The sequence below is a fragment of the Miniopterus natalensis genome, chromosome 22 (genome assembly GCF_054644295.1).
Source record: "Miniopterus natalensis isolate mMinNat1 chromosome 22, mMinNat1.hap1, whole genome shotgun sequence".
Lineage (NCBI taxonomy): Eukaryota > Metazoa > Chordata > Mammalia > Chiroptera > Miniopteridae > Miniopterus > Miniopterus natalensis.
The window spans coordinates 11641019-11660818 of record NC_142102.1 but is presented as its reverse complement, the minus strand read 5'-3'; the positions used below and the strand labels follow the sequence as shown (position 1 = coordinate 11660818).

Sequence of the window (19800 nt, the reverse complement as noted above, 5' to 3'; positions counted from 1 at the left end):
GCTCTTTCTGGTTCCAAGCGACACCGCTGAACGCTCGCACTGAGTTATTTGCAAGACGACACTACTTGATCTGGGAAATAGAGGAAGGGGTGAGGCCCCTTAAGACACGGTCACGTGCGCCTTCAGATGCGTTGAAAATGCCATAGAATCCTCTCTCCGTACGGCGTCTTATTTGCAGTCGTCATAGCCTTGAAATGTGATTGTTTGGAGGTAATAGAGAACTAGTAGTAAAAAATATAATAATAATAATAATAATAATAATAATAATAATATGGCTGCTGCAGAGGCTTTGGAATAGTTTCTCAGTGGGGTTTACTTGGGGGGGGTGGGGGTGCACACCCTCCTGAGTCTGGTTCAGGACTTAAAATGCTACTTCCCTGTGTCACCAGTAAAACGGCCACAACACACCAGGGGCGCCTGCATTTAAGGTTGGGCGCTCGGCCTGTGTCCGGCTGCATGAGCTAGGCCCGGCCAAGGCCGCCCTCGTCCTCAGATCCCAGGCCCCGTCACAGCCCCACTGAGGTCGCCTGGGTGCCCGCGTGGAAGGGGGACCCGCACGCTCTGCAGCTGCTGGGTCCGAGGCCCGGGAGGGAGCCCTCCCCCGGGTGTCTGGGGGGGAATGCTCTGCTCGGAGCTCAACGTGCCGAGAGCAGCTCCTTCGTCTTAGTTAATGTTTTATTAATCTGTGTACAACGTACACACGTATCTGCCTCCATCCGAGTTTTTATCATCGGTTTCTGTTAGGAAGCGCGTCCATCAGGACAGTTAATCTGATAGCTCTCATTTTCTGCAGTTACACGGCTAATTGAATATCTTTATTTTCAGCAATTTGCTTATGGCTGGGATCCGGGTGGTTCTGGGAACGTCTTAGAGTTTGGTGGTGAGAGCTGGCTGGGTGAGGGCTTCTCCTCAGTGGGACCAGCTCTGCTCACGTCTCTCGCTGGGGCACCATCTAGTCACGTCCCCCCTTATTTCTGCCGCTCTTTGCTGCTCTCTATTTTAAAAGCGATCCGTTGGGCTGGTGTCTTGTTTTTTTTTCTCCCCCCCCCCCCCCGCTTAGCCCCAAATTAAATTTCTCCAACTCCAAAAGAAACCTAGAAACCAAACAACCAAAACAAACACAGTAAAAGGCTCACTAGCCTTTTCTGCTTAACGTGCAAAGCAATTAAAAAATTGTGTGAGTTACAATCTTTGCATTTGTAGGACCGTAACTCTATCGTGGGCGGAACCTCATGTTTTTGCTTTTCTTTACACTTTTTAGATGCATTGTGGGGCAGGCTTTTGCCCCCTTCTTTCTGAGGGGAATTCTGAAGCCTAGGCCACAGGCCAGGTGAGAATATGCTCTTTCCGCAAATAAGTCGTGTCATCTCGGTGGGAAACTGTGCCTACCTCGGAGGGCCTTACATTACAAACCTGGCTGTTTTGGAGTCTGTAAGAGAAATAAAAATACTGGATGATTTTATTCCTATAAGTATGATGGCGTAAGGAATGATTTTTTTTTTTTTAAAGATGTTTTTAATGATTTCAGAGAGAGGAAGGGAGAGGGAGAGAGAAACATCTATGATGAGCCATTGATGGGCTGCCTCCCGCTCGCCCCCTGCTGGGGATCGAGGAGCCCGCAACCCGGGCCTGTGCCCTGGCCGGGAATCGAACCGCGACCTCCTGGATCCTAGGTCGATGCTCAACTGCTGAGCCACACCAGCCGAGCAGACCCCAGAAATATATCATTATTGGAGCCTTCCTAATTTTGGAATGCCCTCTGTTTTTGATCATCTGACACTTAAAAAAAAAGAGTAAAAAGAGTTGTTGAATGGTATCCGCCCACATCCCAAGCACCCTTTGCAAGCTTTCTTTGCTGTTTTCGTGAGGTGCGTCAATAGGCGCGATCTCACCTGAGTTCCAGCAGCCTTTTGAGGCAGGTGGGGAGGGATCATGATGCTTATTTTATTGCTTATTTAAAAAAAAAAATGGCTCAGGGAAGTCTTTTGATTCACCCAACCAGAATTCTGTGTCTACTAAGAATGGACTTGGGGGCATAACTAACTGGTTTCCATTCAAACAAACTCTGTTTCGAGGCCAGTTCAGTCCCAGTCCTCTAGAAATGGGGACCGGAGAGAGTGAACCAACAGAGCACATATGAATCTCGAATCGAACGCTTTCCAATGACCAACACGGCCCCGTTAAATATTGATTTGTGTCCCAACATCTCCTTATAAGTCATCCAGATATTTACTGATGTTTATTTCCAAAAATACCCCCCAGCAAACAGAGTAGTCAGCCAACATGTAGCTCTCACTGTCCTCCTGGGGGGAATATTAAAGAAACCAAGTTTGGCCGAAGCTTTGGAAAGTGGGGGCTCCCCCCCCCCGCTCTTCCCCGTGGCCGAGGGCAGGTCAACACTCACCTCTGGCAGGTAGCACGGGGCTCCTGGGCCCCCACAGAGCCTTCCAGCTCCGGTGGCCTTTGCTCTCCGAACTCTGCCCTCTTCTTTACAATAGGACCAAACAAAGCCAACATTTGTGAAAGGTCAGACTTCAGAAAGAGCAGAGAGTATGAGCGAAAGTGACAGAAAAAAGATAAACAAGACGGGAAAACATGCGTCTCAGATGCTTACCCAGCCTGGCCGTTTGGGGAGAGTGGCCCAGGGGCCTAAAACTAGGACGAGGCACTGGAAGACAAGCCCCTCCGCACCCCCCTTCCCCAGCAGACATTAAGGGGACCAGAGGAGGCTGGCTCACTGACGGGCCATGGCTATTTATGCTTCTGATTATTTATATATATTGCTGTCTAGTTTTGATACTTAAAAAGGATCATGGTTGCAAAACATAGTTAGCAGCTTGTGAATGAATGATAGTAACAATTCCAGGTAGTAAACCAGGGCAGGGGAGGGCGGGGAGGTAGGGACGCCTTTTCTAACTCCCAGTGTGCTGCCCTGGTTTTAAAAAAAATGTATTTATTGATTTCAGAGAGAGGAAGGGAGAGGGAGAGAGAGAGAAACATCAATGATGAGTCATGGATCGGCTGCCTCCTGCACGCCCCCTGCTGGGGATCGAGGAGCCTGCAACCCGGGCATGTGCCCTGACTGGGAATCGAACCAGTGACCTCCTGGCACATGGGACAGCTGGGCATACCTGGGTTTCTCTATGGGCTGGTCCCATCTGCACTGGGAACATTGTACCTGGAAAGAATTTGTGTCCAGACTGTTGAGCTACTGAAGCCCACAGCAGTAGGGTTCCTGACCTACCTCGATCTTGTCCGGTCTCTTTCTAATAGTTCAGGAAGCAGCGACATTTTAGGGGGTCCTTTGTAGGAACTGTGCCCAGAGACCCCTGGAGGGGACGCACGTGACTACTGAGCCCACCTCAAGCCTCAGCGGATGTGATGATTTACTCGGATATTATTCAGTGACTCGTACTTATGGCAGCATCTATCACGAGAGACAAACTTCCTCTAGATTTACCATCAGGTTCTGGACTTTGTCTTTTGAAATCAATATCATAAGATATTAATGTTCCTATATAGGTCAGTGCCAAAGATTTGCGGTGTGGCACGGCTAAAATTTATTAATTTATAATAGCAGTAAGGATAATTCCTGGAAATTTTCGCTCTTGCAAGAATAGGCGAAGGCCCTCCCCTCCTTAGGAAACGTGGCTTATTATAATAGCAATCTGCATATCCCGGGGGCTAAGTCATTTTTTCCTTGAAATGAAGCAACTGTAACAATTAAATCCTGATAAAAAGTTGCCCCGGATGCTGGTAGCAATCTGTCTCTTGCAACAGACTTACCCGTTAAATTCTACTTTGGAACTGGTTTTGTGAAAGATCTTACTAATATTATCTGTTGTTTCTCTTTTAAAAAATATTTTCATATTGACTTGATATTTTCCATGTTACTTTCAACATACATGTACCTGTAAATAAAAATATAGACATAACATGTGTATATCACTTATAGGTATATGATATATCTTTTATATAGACATACACCTGTCTCTCCCCCCCCCCAGCGGCTCCTCACCTTCGGGTTTCTTTTTCCTGTCAATATTTTAGGGGGTCTTAGCCTTGATTTCTCTTTACACTTCTATTCCCAATATGCTGGGATCTTGTCAAACCTGTACCTTATCTTATCACGAAGTAGCACAGCAAAGAGTTAAGAGCATTTGGTTTGGGGTCAAGCTATAACCAGGTTCAAATCCCGCTTCTGCCATCGACAGGCTCCGGGACTTGAGAGAAATCATCCTACTGTCCTGCGCCTCTGGTAGCCCCGGCCTTGAATTTGGCGTAATGTCACCTGCCATGTAGATTTTCACGTCTGTGTCCGAGCAAGACGCTGCCCAGAGCAGCGTAACAGTGGCTGTTGTTCTTACCACCGCAATTATAACCATAATCGATGAGCCACATGTACTTTTTCTATTTTTCAAAAATGTTTTTATTGATTTTAGAGAGAGGAAGGGAGAGGGAGAGAGAAACATCAACGATGAGAGTCATTGGTCGGCTGCCTCCTGCATGGCCCCTGCTGGGGATCGAGGGGCCCGCACCCCGGGCATGTTCTCGGACCGGGCTCACTTTTTCTATTGATAATATTTTACCAATAATCACTTTTGCTATCATGAAGACAAGAAGAAATAGTGAAGAGCACACGGATTTATGCTTTGAAAACCTGAATTTTTTTTTTTTTTTCACTTAAGGAAATACCCTATTTTCCGAACAGTGAAATGGGGAATGATAATACTGGAAAATCTGCATTTCTTTCTCTTACTCTGCATCTTCGGTGTTGGGCCGAGATAACTGTTGTTAAAGAAATACCACAGGAGGACATCTGTAGTAATTTCAACAATAGAGATGAATTAAAAAAAAAATAGTGGAAGTTCCTTTGGTGATATTTTCCTAAGATCTCTTGCAACTCAGAAGCTGAATCATTTAATGCAGACAGACATGCGTATCCTTACGTGTGTGGGAATGTGGACATTTTTACCCTTATTTTGAGAGAGGAGTTGCAAAAAAAATATGGGATAGGCATTTGTGAAAATAAAATTAAGGTTAGGCTGTGCCAACTTTCTAGGGAAAAAACAAACAAACCCCACACACGCACAATCCTGTGGCCAGCACTGCTCTACCCAGATCCGATTCTTAAAAATGCAAAGATTCTGCTTTAAATCACGGTTCGCTCACTGAGGCTCATTGCTGCAGACGGCCACCGATTTGGGTGCCCGTCTTAACAGGAAAATGCCAGTTACGGTATATTATCAACCCCGGTCTTGCCGGGCATTAAATTCCCTGACCTGGTCTGCTGGGAACCTGACATGAACAGGAGCAATTATCCGCCCAAAGTCTGCAGCCAGTTGTTGGCATCCTCTCAGGGTAATTTCCCCGAAACATTTCATGATTGAAACGCAAAGGTGGATAATTTAAAAATCCATCCTAAGGAGCTGTGTGGTATCATTGGAGCGAGGGGTCCTCTCCGGCCAGCCGGTGCCCCCGGAGGCGCGTGCCTTACAAATGACGTTTCGTGAGATCCCGTCGCCCTGGGAAGCCCTTTAAACAGGTTTAAACAATTTCCTTCAGTCTGGTTTGAGTAAAACAAAGAAACAACAACAACAAAAATGGGTACTCTGGGTTTCTTTTGTATCCCTGGAGAAAACATACAAGTTTAACTTGATACAAGTCTCCCCAAGGGCGCATTTTCACCCACAGGGTGGGGGGAAATGGTGACAAATTCAACAAGTGAGAACAGCATTCCCCGGCTCTCTCGTGACGTTTGTGCAGCGTCAGACCTCTGCCCTTTACCCGACGTGAGGGGCAAATTAAATGGGGAAGACGCTTGTTTTGTAGACATACAGGTGTGATGACTGTCTAGAGGGAAGATGAATTGGACTCTACCTTTCATTTCTTTCTCGCAAAAATGTCCCTGTCATACATGGCCCGTGATAGCTGGAACCACAGGGAAACAAAGCGGAGGCTGGTGCGGCTCAGTGGCTTCATTCTGTGCCCCGAGGGGCCGCCGGTTCGCTTCCCCATCAGGGCACAGGCCCGGGTTTCAGGGCTCGGCCCCCCCCGGACGGGAGCTGCTTTTCACTGCAGGCTGAGCAAACTGTGTGTCTATCTTAAAAAGCCAACTCACAGGCCAAAAAAAAAAAAATAAAAAAATCTAACATCATCATAGACTAAAACCCAGTGTTCTGCGCACACGTCCAGACGGCACACTAGAAATGAGAAAAGAAACACCCAGGAGGAAGGAGGAAGGAGCCCGAGGCGAGTCCACGCATCCCGGACAAAGGCCTCGATTACTTCGCCATCTTTCTCGCGGTCTGTCGGTTGTTCCCGTAAATAATTAGGGGCACGGCAATTCTGCGGGCCTTTTTACTCGAACATTGTTAAGAGAAAGAGAGGTGACGGGAGACAGGCATAAAGAGGGAACTGTGAGCAGAGATGGCTAATTATAGAGCTTCTACTAAAGCGCGCGGCCCCCCCGCCCCCCGAAATGGAATTTTTGTTTGATAATTAACAGACCTACGGGGCGCGTTACGTTCTCAGACTCCGAAGGTATTGATCCCTCTGTCTCCGGCTGCTATGTTTGTTCTTTCTGGGTCTCTCTTCCCCTGAGAGTTTTGCTGAGTTCATAATTGAGGGGCGGAGTGATGAAGACCTGGGGAGTCACCAGAAGATGACCTGCCATGTGTGGGGCTGGGAGGGGGCGGTTCTCAGTCATCCATGCAGGTTTCCTGCTTTATATTAATTTAATTAATTTATTTATTCATTCATTTATTTTTGGTGATATTGATCACAGTAACATTCCACATCAAGGTATGGTTTAAAAAAAACACACACCCCAAAACACTCAGGTGCAAAATATGCCTAGTTAACCCGGACCCACAGGCCATCGCTGGGGGGTATAGTCATTGTTTAAAACAAATGGTACCCAGCCCAGCTAGTTTGGCTCAGGGGTTAGAACATCGGCCCACAGACTGAAGGGTACCGGGTTCGATTCTGGCCCGGGTTGCAGGCCCGATCCCCAGCCCTGGTCGGGGTGCGTGCAGGAGGCAACCAATCCATGTGCCTCTCACATCGATGTTTCTCTCTCTCCCTCACTCCCTCCTCTCTTTCTTTTTTGCCAAAAGCCTGAACAATAATTGGATTCTTTGTGTCCCACAGGACTTCGAATGGTCACTTCTGAGCTTTAGCTGGTTGATAACCCCAATAACCACAGGCGGGGCATGTTCCTTCCTGCACAATCTAAGTGAACAGGAGGGAATCTGTCCACAGGATCATCAGCCCAGTCCCTCCTCTCCCCCTCTGCCTCCCTCCCTCACAAGCCCCCCTTGTGGCTGCTCACCCTCCAGGGCAGGTCTGACAGGGAGAGGTCGACATCAGAGAGAGCGGGAGAGAGGGAGAGGGGCCCGATGGCTTGAACAGCCTCTCACACACGGAGCCTGAATTATAGAACAAAGCAGCCCATTCTCCCACCCCACGGGGTAATAACCCTGGGCAGAATGGCTGTGCTCGGTGCAATGAAGAGTCTGAACTGCATTAGGGCCCTTTTAGTTTACAAACAAGGGGCCTCATTTAGAAGAAAAAAAAATCTCTGATCAGATTATTTCTTTGTGTTCATCCTTGTGGAAAAATGTCTGTTCGGAGGAAGGGGGGAGGTGGCGGTTGAAGGTGGCTTGTTAACTCTTCGGGCCGGATCAGGACGGTGAAGGGCAGTTGGGAGACCATCATTCATCCTTAATCTCCGGGCCGAGGAAATAAATAAGCTAAGGAGCGCTAGTTTGGAGCGCTCACTATATAAAAATATGAAGCAGATTTTATTGTCGCCCTCTCTAAATGGCTCCTCCACGAGCAAGGCAGCCAAAAGGCCTCCTCACGCTTAATCACGTTTTATGGCGAGATGAGAGGGTGCAGTCGGGGTCACCGGTCGATAGAAAGCTCTCTGGGGAGTTTCGTGAAACCTTCTGGGTTAGCAAAAGCATCCCGGGTGCTGATTTCCCGGGCCCCGACTGGCTGCAATGCAGGCCAGGGGCGGTGGGGGGGGGAGCGCCGTCCAGGTTGTCCCATATGCGTTGGAAGGACCAAGCCCAGAGCTTCATGGGAAGGCCAGGTGATGGGTAAGGTTGACGGCTGAATCATTCTACAAATCTCTGTTGGGGAGGTGCCTGGATTCCTCAGTCATGGAGGACAGGACAGAGGGAATGTAAGACAGAAAAGGCCCTGTGGTGGTAGAGAGAGGGTGGTTTTTTCTTAACTTAGTCTTTCCTGAGTTAGGCGAGATAGCGCTATGTTAGGGAAGGTCATCCCTTCTCACGTTTTGGAGATAAAGTATGATTTAGGGAGAGGTGAGAGGGACCCAGGTAATTGGTTTTAGAGCATGTCCGGTCTTTCGTTGTGGACAGTTCTCTTAATTACTCTCATACCAGCGATTTTTCCTAAATTCTTAGAAGCATTTCTCACTGAGTACCCTGGGGGTGGGAGGAGGTCTTACGAAAGTGGTTGAAACACTGTGCAGAGCCACAGCCTTTGGAAAACAACAGGGGGTTGTGCCATGTGTAGCCGGGGCAGCCTCTTGTCTGCAGGTAAAACATGGGAACGGAATAGGGGAGCATCTTCATGGGAAATCTAAACCTAGGGACAGCGTCATTGGTCGTCAGCAGTTGAGGCATGTTCCCTTTTGAAGGCAGGAGGAATGCAAAAATATTTCACCTCACCCTGCTGGTGTGGCTCAGTGGTTGAGCATCCACCTGGGATCCAGGAGGTCACAGTTGGATTCCCAGTCAGGGAACATGCCCGGGTTGCAGGCTCCTCGATCCCCAGTAGGGGGCGAGCAGGAGGCGGCTGATCACTGACTCTCATCATTGATGTTTCGCTCTCTCTCCCTCTCCCTTCCTCTCTCTGAAATAAATAAAGACATATTAAAAAAATAAAATAAAGTCTCTTTTCTGAGTCACAGTTTGTTAAGTTTTATTTGCTTTAATGAGTGATTCAAAAGAAGGCATTTTCTCCTGCTCTTTGTTTTGTGAGAAGGTGATGATTAGAGCTTACTCTTGAAGAAAGACATACTGTGTAGAACTGTCCTCTAGAGAAATAATGTACCCATATTGGTTGAGATTTTATGTTTCTTTAATTTTTATGTGGTAATGAAATATAACAGGGAAGGAATTAATACAGAAACAAAGGCATGTATTTGTAACATGCACAGGCTACATGGTATGGTAAAATAGTGTGCAAAAGATGTTTTACCGTAACTATTTTTTAACAGTTTTTTGGAGTCTAATGACAGACAAAAAGTTAAATATGTTAAAAGGATACAGTTTGTTCCCTTTTGACACATGTATACCTGTGTAAATACTGTTTTTAAAAACAATGTAATTGTAATGGCATTGTTTGGTAAATTTGTTTCTGTTTACTCATTGTTAATCTATTTCTAGTTATAAATTTTGTGTATTAATTATGTATCCTGCAGTCTTTATAACTTGCTTATTAATTCTTGTATCTCTTTTTATTTTTTGTAGTTCTCATCGGATTTCTACACAACCTGTGAGTAAATCTGGTTTTATTTTTTCCTTTTCGATGCCGTTTATTTTTTTTTCTTGCCGTATTTAGTGGGCTGGATCCCTCATGTAATGTTGAGTTGATCCGGTCTGAGCAGACATTCTTGTCTCAGTCCTGCTCTTAAGGGGAAAACCTTGAGCTCTTTGCCGTTAAATATGACGTCAGCTCTACGCTTTTACAGATGCTCGTGATCAGGTTGAGCGAGTTCCCCCTTAATTCTGGTTTGCCGAAAAATTTTGGATCAGAAAGGGAGTTTGCGAAAAGCTTATTTTCTCACGTGTGTTGAAGTGATTACGTAGTTTATTATTTTGGGTTTGTTGATACAGTAAATTACATTGACTGACCTTTGAAGGTCAAAGTCACCTTTGCTTTCCTATGAGAAACCCCACTTGGTCATGATATGATGTGTTTGTTGCCATGTGTATAAAATTGTTGGGTTTAATCAGGCAAGACATTGGCTAGAGTTTTCGCTTCTTTATTCAAGGAGAATATATGTTTTTGGATTTTTTGGGTCAGAATTTGACCTTTCGGTGATGCTGGAAGAGGTCGTGAGGAATTGGTTTTATCTCTTTCTTAAATGTTTGGTGATACTCAACCATGAAGCCCCAGAGGCCTGGGATTCTTTGCAGAAGTTTTTAAACCATAAATTTAATTTCTACAACCGATATGGGGCCTTTCTGATGACCTGTTTCTTCTTAAATGAGCTTTGGTAGTTTGTGTCTTTCAAGGAAATTTATGAAATGCATCTAAGCTGTTGACTCTACTGGCGTAATGTTGTCTGTCATGTTTCCGGGTTATCTCTGTGAGATCCGTAGGACCTGAAATCATGCTGCCTCTCATGTTCCTGATATTTATAATTTAGGTTTTCTCTTTTTTTCGTTACCGATAAGGCAGCTACAAGTCTGTCAATTTTATAAATCTCTTCAAAGAACCGTGTTTGGTTTCGTCGATTTCCACTTTGATCTTTATTTTATTTCTTCTTCCAACTTCTGTTTTAACTTGTTTTGGTTTTCTTATGTGTTTTTTTTTTTTTTTAAATTTGGAACAACAAGCCCGACAGCTCAGGAATGTTTGTTTATTTTTAAAAATGATACTATTATCTTTTAATATATTTTCATCTCGTTGAGAGGACTTTGAGGTAAAATCTTTTGATAGGTACCTAGGAAACTAAGAAAAAATATTGACTTTATTAACCTCACGGGGAAGAAATAAACAAGAAGTTGAGCAAAACGGAGAAATGAAGGAAATTTAGTCCTTTGTGTCATAGCTGTAAACGTAACTGGTTGTGGTGGTATGCTTTTTAAATATTGACTTAACCACATTTGTTATAACGCTGTTGAGGAACTGAGTGGGGCTGTGTGTGTGTGTGTTGGGGGAGGAAGCTCCGTTCTCGATTCTTATATTCCGCAGTAGAAGCCCCTACGTAATGTCTAAAACGGGGCGGCCGAGAGACAGCAACACAAAAATGCCATTTAAAAAAATGTGTTTATTGATTTCAGAGAGAGGAAGGGAGAGGGAGAGAGAGAGAAACATCGATGATGAGAGTCACTGATCGGCTGCCTCCTGCGCGCCCCCTGCTGGGGATCGAGGAGCCTGCACCCCGGGCCTGTGCCCTGAGCGGGCATCGAACCCTGACCTCCTGGTTCATAGGTCGGTGCTCAACCGCCCAGCCACGCCGGTGCTAACCTTTAAAAAGGTGCCTGGAAGCTTCAGACGCAAATGACCCGCCTGGATGGCACGTTAACAGGAATCACGTAATTTTAATGCCTTTGGTCTGCACAGAGCATCGGCCGCACGTCCCACTGGCTCCTGGCAGAGATGGCCTGTGGGGTCGGGGACGCGCCAAAGCCGGGGGCCGGCTACCTGCCTCGGTCTGTCCTCGCCTGATGCCCGCCTGACAGAGACGGTCCGCGCAGGTGTCACTCGGGCCAGGGCCAGCCTTGTGGAGGCCGAAGCCTAGTCCCAGCCTCTCCCCTCGCCGGCCCGTGAGCTGTGATGACAGCTGGCACTCGGCTGTCCCCAGAAGCCCCTCTCGCAGTGCCCGGCGCCACGCTTCCTCGGCGATTGAAGCAATTAGCCAGCGCGCGGCTGATGTACCCCGCAGAGGACGGGTGGCTCGTCTGACACATCTGGGCACCGAGCGTAATTGAAACAGCTGTTTCCGCCCATATGGCAGCGAAAGCTGGTCCTGCAGAGCGAGCTGCCGGGGCTGCTCCAACCTCGGGCAGATTAGCTGTCATTAATCCCCGGATCCGACCTGCATACGCCGAGCCGCTAATCAGGCCAGCTGGGCGTGGGCGGGCACCGAGGACCAGACAGTCCCTTTAAGATTTCTAAAGGGCACCCCCACCCCGGGTTAAAAATAAATAATAACAAAACACACAGACCCAAATTTCACTCTCCCAACCGCCCCCCCCTCCCCCCGTGACAATGGGCTGTCCGTTAGGACATTGCTAAGGCCGAAGTGGACTTTCTGGGAGCCTCAGGCAGCTCTGTGCAAGGCTGGTGGCCTGCAGCTATAAATAGCTCGTCGCGGGGAGAGCAGGAGCGGGGCACCCTGTGGCCTTGGCGGCCTGGCTCTGAGCGAGAGCAGCAGGGTAATCCAGGTGCTGATCTGAGAAGGGGAGACACCCCAACCCAGAGAAGAGGGTGCAAGCAGCTTCCTCCCTACCCCAAGGCACCTCACTGGCTTTTGGAGGGATTGGGTTTCCGTACCTGGACCTTAGAGGGATGGGCCTTCCTTGGTATGGACTTAAAAAAATTTTTTTTTTCTATTGATTTCAGAGAGAGGAAGGGATAGAGAGAGGGAGAGAGAGAGAAACATCAATGATGAGAGAGAGTCATGGATCGGCTGCCTCCTGCGCGCCCCCTATTGGGGGTCGAGGAGCCTGCACCCCGGGCCTGTGCCCTGATGGGAATCGAACCGCGACCTCCTGGATCCTAGGTCGATGCTCCAGCGCTTGAGCCACAATAGCCAGGTGGTATGGACTTTTTAGGCTATGAGTTAGTTGTTGCATGTGGGTCTGGTGACAGGTGAGGGTCAGGTGCCACCTGGCAGGTAAAGGGGAGCTCTCTCGTCCCCGAGGCCGAGTTGTAAGACAGGACAGAGACTGCCATTTATTTCCTTTGGTCAAATTCCTTTTCATTTAGTAAAGTCCTGTAAGATTTTGTTTGCCGGAATTCATACCCTTAAAACATGTAGAATCCAGTCGGTGTAGTGAGGGGTACCCGTGGGAACGAGGCAAAGACTCGATTTGGTCAGAAATAAAGATGAACACAAGGGGTTTTTTTGTTCTTGGTTTTCTTTTGGAAGTCCTCTACGATGTTAAGTTTACCTTTTGAACATTTCCCTTTGACTGCCACAGAAGGCTTTGGAATAAGAGGTTTTCATTTTAGCAGCAGGCGCTGCAGCCCCGCGTCCTCGCCTGGTGAAGTCCCGCCTCCCAGCAGTTGACAACGCCACCAATTCAGTATTTTCAAATTCACTGTAGGATCCGGCCAGATGGGACACATCTCTCCTGGATGTGTCCTCAAAATGTAATTTCTGCCTTTAAAAAAAACCACTAAAGACTCACCTGCGTGCGGTTTAGCGTCTCATCCAATAAACGTTTCAAATAAAATAAAAAAGCCTTGAATAAAATGCCACCGACATCTCACATTCCTCATGTCTCAGGCGGACAAAAGCCGATCGGTCCCCCCCACCCCCTGAAGGGAAGGGCTCTCTCACAGTCACACGTCCAAAAATAAACAAAAATTCCCCGTTGGATGATCTCCTGGGAAGTCCCAGTCTATAGAAAATATAGACTCTGACTTTTAAATGTCGACCAGCCTTGGAAATCTATACGACATCAACTTTTGCTACCCCCTTCCCCTGCCAAAAAAAAAAAAAAAAAAAAAATCAATCTTGAGTTATGATTTGATTAGCAGAAAATTGCCGTCGCGTTTGTTTCTACGTTTGTCGGCCTCCTGTCCTTTTCATTCATAGGCTGCCCGAGTCAAACCTCCTTTAAAAAGTCCCCGAGAAAGTCGGTGACATTAAAATGTCCTTTGATGCTCTTTCGCTGCGCAGTGAATATTAACAGTTATGGTGACCCCCGTTCCCTAATGTGTCTCCACAGGATCAATAACAGTTAAGTGCCACTGTTTTACAATTAAAAAGGGGATCATTTTAAATTTAAACGCTCGTGGCTAATTTTCTGCTGGGCACTTAATGGCGTAATTCATTTTTGAAAAACCTCATCGGGAGAACATAGGCATTTCTTTGTTTCTTTATTTTTTTGGTGACACCCAAGCAAGGGGCTACTTTGAGCACCTCTTGTTTCTAAGATGGTCCATAGCGTCATTCGGTCCTCAAGCCGCGGGGCGTCCATAAAATTTTCACCAAAACTAGGCCTGGGCAACTGTAACAAACGGACAGCCGCTTCCTTCCTGAAGGCTGCTGTTTCATCCAATCTCTCCTTTACTCTCACGTTGGGTTTTTGTGTGTGTGTGTGTGTGTGTGTGTGTTTTCTTTCCTGTTCCTGATTTTTGCTTTCCTTCCTGTGCCCATTAGCAAGCCAGGCGCATGACAGGTGGTTCCAAGCGGTGCCTACATATTTCCGACACCTAATTGGCGAGCATTACGCTGGAAATGTCATTCTGATCCTATCTCATTGACGTCGCAGAGGGCCTGGGCTCTGTCTTCCCAGCCGTGGCTTTCCCGGCTCCCAATTACAACAGTAACAGACGCATCGAGTTACGTATACAATGTATCCCCGGGGACGGGCGCTCGGGATAGATCCACTGTGGGGCGAGTCTCCTGTCTGCGCGCAGAACTCACATTATCTCGAGGCAAAGGAGAGATGTTGCCTGTCATTTGTGTTTGCTGCTGGAACCTTAGAAGAGTATATTGATGCATTTGGCATTTCTGGGGGGGAGTGTCTTGTTTTAATAGGTCTCGTTAGAAAGCAGAAGGTAGCCGCCACCGGTTCCCTCCTCGATACTAAGAATACGTCTCATGCATCTTTTAGCTGGCCCTGGGCCTACCTTTACTAAATGCTCCAGCTTGTTTATAATTTACTGGTGAAGACACGGGACCTCAGAGAGCTCACGTTACTTGCTTAAAGTCACACAGTTTATACTTTATTGCAAATGGACTGTAGGCTTGCAAACCCCTCATCTTTCCACCGCCCCACCATCACATCCATTGGAACGGAAACTTTAGACTTTACAATGTATCTTAGACTTGAATCCCCAAAATAAACTGGCCAGAATTTGTAACTTCCCCCGCCCCCCCCCCCCAAAAAAAAACATTCCCAGGAGTCTAGTTATTCCAACTACAGGAGCAGCCAAAATCAATGGCATGTAACATTGTAACGTCTGATCTTTTAAGAAACTATTTAGACTTTGGTTACTTTGTTACAGTCTGTCGGTCACCAGCCAAGAGCTGCTGCTAACTAAAGACTCCACGAAATGATTCATTTTAGTGGTTTTTACTTCTGAATCTGATCATTTTCTTTCTAAACGTAAATTTTTGACTGCATGCTAATGCTTTGGTAAGGAACCAGAACAAACGGGCCCACGCTTATTGCATCAGGGTTCAGGATAAACGGAGTAGTAGGGCGTCCAGGGCCCAGGCTCCCTGAACATATGATTAATTTCTGCAGGGACGTTTGTCTTTATTTCCGACGCCTGTACTTAAAGACAATAACAGAGGAGGAGGCACATTGATGAATATTACCCCGTTCTATGGAAAACCGGCTCTAATTAAAAAAAAAACCTTCCGTATGCAAAATCCTTGGTTTTGCTCGATTGCTTTTTTCCTTCATTTTCTTTTTTGTCCCTCCCCCCCCCAAACCCACCCCTTGAATTCACATTTTTTTCTTTTCACCGGACATCCTGTGTTTAAGTAGGAAAGACAGAGCCTGGTCCCAGCCCAGCCAGGGCGCGATCAGGGCGTCACGGGTGCCTGCGGTCACTTAAAGGAAACGTGAGTCCAGCGGGGATGTTGTCACCCACCTGGTCTACCCTGTAACCCAAGCCCGGAGTCAGAGGACGCGGCCGGGTGCCCGCGAGGCACGTGGGCAGCTGGGTTCGCAGGGGCGCGCTGGTCCAACGCGCCCGGGAGCGGCACAATTAGCCGCTGACAGCAGGTGTTGTCTGCGTCCCGCCACGTTACACTCCTCACATTTCATGTAATGCTGTTTGCAAAGTGCTCCCCCTTTTCAATTAGCCAGCCTGGCTCCCCACACGCCCCCCCCCCCCCGTTCCTCTGCACGGTTCCAGGGACCGGGGGAGCCTGCTGGGCCGGCTGCGCCCTGGCCTCTGCGCCTCCACCGAGCGCAGCATCCGTGCGCGCCCAGGGCCGACCAAGGGGCTCCGAGCCTGTCATCAGGCGGAATTTATTCCATGTGCTGTTGCGTGTTTTGTTTAAGGAAGAGATGGGCTATTCCAAAAATAGCTCCAGCAACTTCCTCCCTGCGCACGTGTCCCTTAACTCCGGGTGGTCTTGGGCGTGGAAGGACCCGGGGGTGGCTCGGTCTTGGCTTTCTCACCGTGTCCCCCCTTCAAAGTAGCTGCAAGCTGCCCGGCTGCTCTGCATTCAGCTCTCATGCCTGCAGTAAGCAATACCTGCTCCGCGTTTCCCCGTGTCAGTGACCCTTCTTTATTTACCTAAAGGGGCTGCCCCCCCAGTGGGCGTCCATGCCGGCCACGGGGCAGGTTCCAGCGCCAGCCTGGATTGCATCAGGTGCTGACTCCTCAGGGGTGACCCCAAAGCACGCGGTGTCATTTAAACTTACATTGTGTCGTGCCGCACGGGGTGATGCATTTTGACATTACGCGTTAGCTGTTGATCCCCTCGTGGTGAGTGCAGGAAAATGGGTATCGGCAGGTAAGGCAGGACCCCTAAGAGTGAGGGGCATGGGTTCAGGCCCTGCCAGTCTTAGGCCTCGTGATGCTGGGCACAGGGCTCTGCAGACAAAGCTCTCCTCAGTTCTTCTTTGGACCCTCCTTTGCATATTTATCAAAGCATTTTGGGCTGCTCCGTGCTAATGGCTGGGAGTCACCGGCGGAATGAGTCCCTCTGCTGGCCCCTCTCCCCAGGCTATCGAGCCATCAGTGGAGGCTGGACAGGTCGTGATGACATACATTTGGCTGCTGACTTGTCCAATTTGGCCGCACTCCTCCGTGTCACCGGCGTGGGCTTGGCCAAGATTGAGATATTTGCAAACTGTCATCTTTCATAAATGTCTGCCTTGAGTGACACTTACTGCCCCTCTCCCCCCCCCGACACTTCTCTTTGAAATGCACCTGGCGGGCTCCTCGCCTGAGAAACCTCATTGCCTGCGAGACGTGATTAGCAAAGGGATGCTCCCTCCTGGACCCCCCTCCTTTCTGGCCGCCCTCCCCGCTTCCCTCCGGGAGGGCCTGAGTCGTGGCTCTAAAGGGCCGAAGGAGTCAGAGGTGTGATGATGCCAATTCCAAAAATACTCGTATTCAGGTTGCCAAAATGACCGTGAATTTACGATCTAGAGTTGGCCAAAGCCTTTCAAATTAATTAAACCTCCTTGTAAGTCCCTCTAAAACCTTCAGGGTGTAGCCCAGCCTGTTAATATGCTCATAGGAATGGGGATTATCTTTTGAAATGCCCATTGGCTCTAACTTCCAACAGAAATGGAAATAGCATGTTTCCGGGACAAAGTTAGCATATATATATATATTATTGATTTCGGAGAGAGGAAGGGAGAGGGAGAGAGAGAGAGAAACATCAATGATGAGAGTCATGGATCGGCTGCCTCCTGCACGCCCCCTGCTGGGGATCGAGGAGCCCGCACCCCGGGCCTGTGCCCTGACCGGGAATTGCACCGTGACCTCCAGGTTCATAGGTTGACACTCGACTGCTGAGCCACGCCGGCCGGGCTAAGGCCTGTAGAATTTTTAAGGCTATTTTTTGAGAGCAGTATTAAGTTTCTAGCAAAAGCGAGCAGGAAGCACATAGGGCTCCCATATGCCCTGTTCCTACGTAGTGGCATCCCCCACTGTCAACATCCCCATCAGGGGTGGGACAGTTATTACAAGTGATGAACCTGTGTTGACACATAATCAGCCAAAGTCCATAGTTTACATCAGGGTTCACTCTTGGTGTTGTGCGTCCTATCGATTCGGACAAGTCGGTAATGACACCACGTACCCACCGTTTTAGAGAATCATACAGGGAATTTTCACTGCGCTAAAAATCATCCCTGCTCTGCCCGTCACCCATTCTTTCCCCCAACCCCTGGCAACCACTGATCGTTTAACTCTTTCCATAGCTCTGCCTTTCCTAGGATGTCCTGGGGTTGCAATCCTATAGCTCGCGGCCTTTTCAGAGGAAGCCTGTATAATTTTTCTCTCTTCAGGATTTTGCTCTTGGGGTTTTCTTTGGTGGCTCCAGAATACAATTTCTCGCTACTCCCCCAAGGATGCAAGACAGGAACGTAATCTCTTTGCAGTGGACTTAGAGGGGGCCTGTTGATAAATATTCCTCACTCCTGGACATCTGTGATCGAAAGTTACCTATGGACCAGAGTGGACATAAGACAGAGATGCCATTCTTGAGTTCGAGGAGGTTAGAGAATAGCATTTTTTTTTTTTTGTCGGCTGTAGTCTATCTTGAAAAGACTTGAAATCTGGTCCCCCCAGAAGAGCAGCTGTAATTGTAGGCTAGAGCCTCAGGACCTACACATTTACAAAGTGTTTCTTCTGTGAGTTCACCACTATCCAATAGAACCTTCGATATTTATTTTGCAACAAGAGCCTTCAGTGCGTTGCCCACGCTGGGAAATGTCATTTGCAGTCGCGGCCGCCTGGTTTCCAGTGGCCAGGTGGCTCCTGACTGCAGGCCACAGAATGTTTAAGGCCCACGGGATGCATTAGGGCTGTGACCTTCGGCATGATTTTAGGGGGGGAAAGTCCTCGAACAAACCTCATTTCTGCCTTTATGTGGCTTCCTGAGTTGCCAAAGAAAGATTTAAGCATCTGATCTGAGTGAATGCAGAGACTGGTCCTTTCTTGCTTTGTATCTTGAGATATAAACTTGTACATTGTTTAATTTTCTTGCATAAAACCACACAGATACTCTTCTCGTCTTATTAACCCTCTTCTAGCTGTTGCCCCATATTTTTGGCGTTGGCTTTGGTGTGACTGGGCCACTCTACCAGGACTGGACTTGTGTCACTGCTCGAAAACAGATGTGCTCTGAGCTTCACGTTAGCGAGCTTCTGGGTCTCAGATCTACCTCTGTAGATGCAGAGGCGCTTTCAGATCTTAACACCGCTTCCCTGACACACAAACACAGACATACACAAAGGCCCACACTCATGCCATCCCTCCTCCGAGTCAATCAAATGTATAGGGCTGACTGGGAGCTAAATTCAATGCCATAGGAGGCATTTCTGGCCCTTAGGACCCCCCCCCCCAAAAAAAAAAGATTCATCACATGAAGAAACTGAATTTCAAGCAACACCTCATCCATTACCATGGTTTGTCCAGAAACTTTGTTTCTTCCCGGGTGATTTTCTCACTTGTGATGAAAAGAAACATAAAAACAGGGGATACGGATACAATGTAATATTTTCCTAATGTTTTCAATTAAGCAGCAGCTGCTGTGACTAAGCTGTCATCTCGGCTGCTAGGAGGGTTTCGCGTGAGTGCCAGCGCGGGACTGGTTACTCTTAACGTGCTCGTCCTGTTGTTGGGGCTGCTCTATGGAGTATTGTTCATCTGACGGGGTTGGAAAAGGGGCGCCATCTTCTCTAGGGGGGTCGAGGGCTCGAGCTCTCTTTACCTGAAACTAGTCCAGATCCTTGGGAGTCAGCTCAAACTTCCAGGACTTAGAGAATCCGAGACTCAAGAATCTGGTTGGTGCTTCAAGACCCACTGGGCTTCTTGCGCTTCCCGGGCTGGCCCATCGTAACTGAGCACAACCGTGTCCAGTGGGACGTGAAGTCAAGCACGTCTTTCACCCCCTTTCACAACAGACACAACTCGGGAGCTAAGCCTCCCTGGATCTGGCTGTCGGCACAAATCTGGTTCTCCCGAAGCTTTGGAAGAGATCGTTGCCGGATGAACGAGTTCATTCAATGAGCGTTATATTCCGCGGACCCAGTCTTTGAGCTCCAGGCTCTTGCTTTCTTGTCTACACTTGAGGAAATCTAAAGTAGCACATGGCCACCTTCATGAGCCCATAGGCTTCTCCTGGGTTTGGGTTTGTTTTTACCCTGAAGCCCACAACAC

General features: G+C 48.0%; 1 long non-coding RNA gene across 1 annotated transcript in view; it reads left to right on the top strand.

Annotated features, from left to right (window-relative positions):
- Positions 1 to 19800, top strand: part of LOC107525542 (uncharacterized) — a 365360-nt gene that overhangs the window by 124249 nt on the left and 221311 nt on the right. Inside the window, exon 4 of the long non-coding RNA XR_001602064.2 lies at positions 9507 to 9531. This is a non-coding gene — a long non-coding RNA (uncharacterized LOC107525542). The remainder of the gene's footprint in view (positions 1 to 9506; positions 9532 to 19800) is intronic.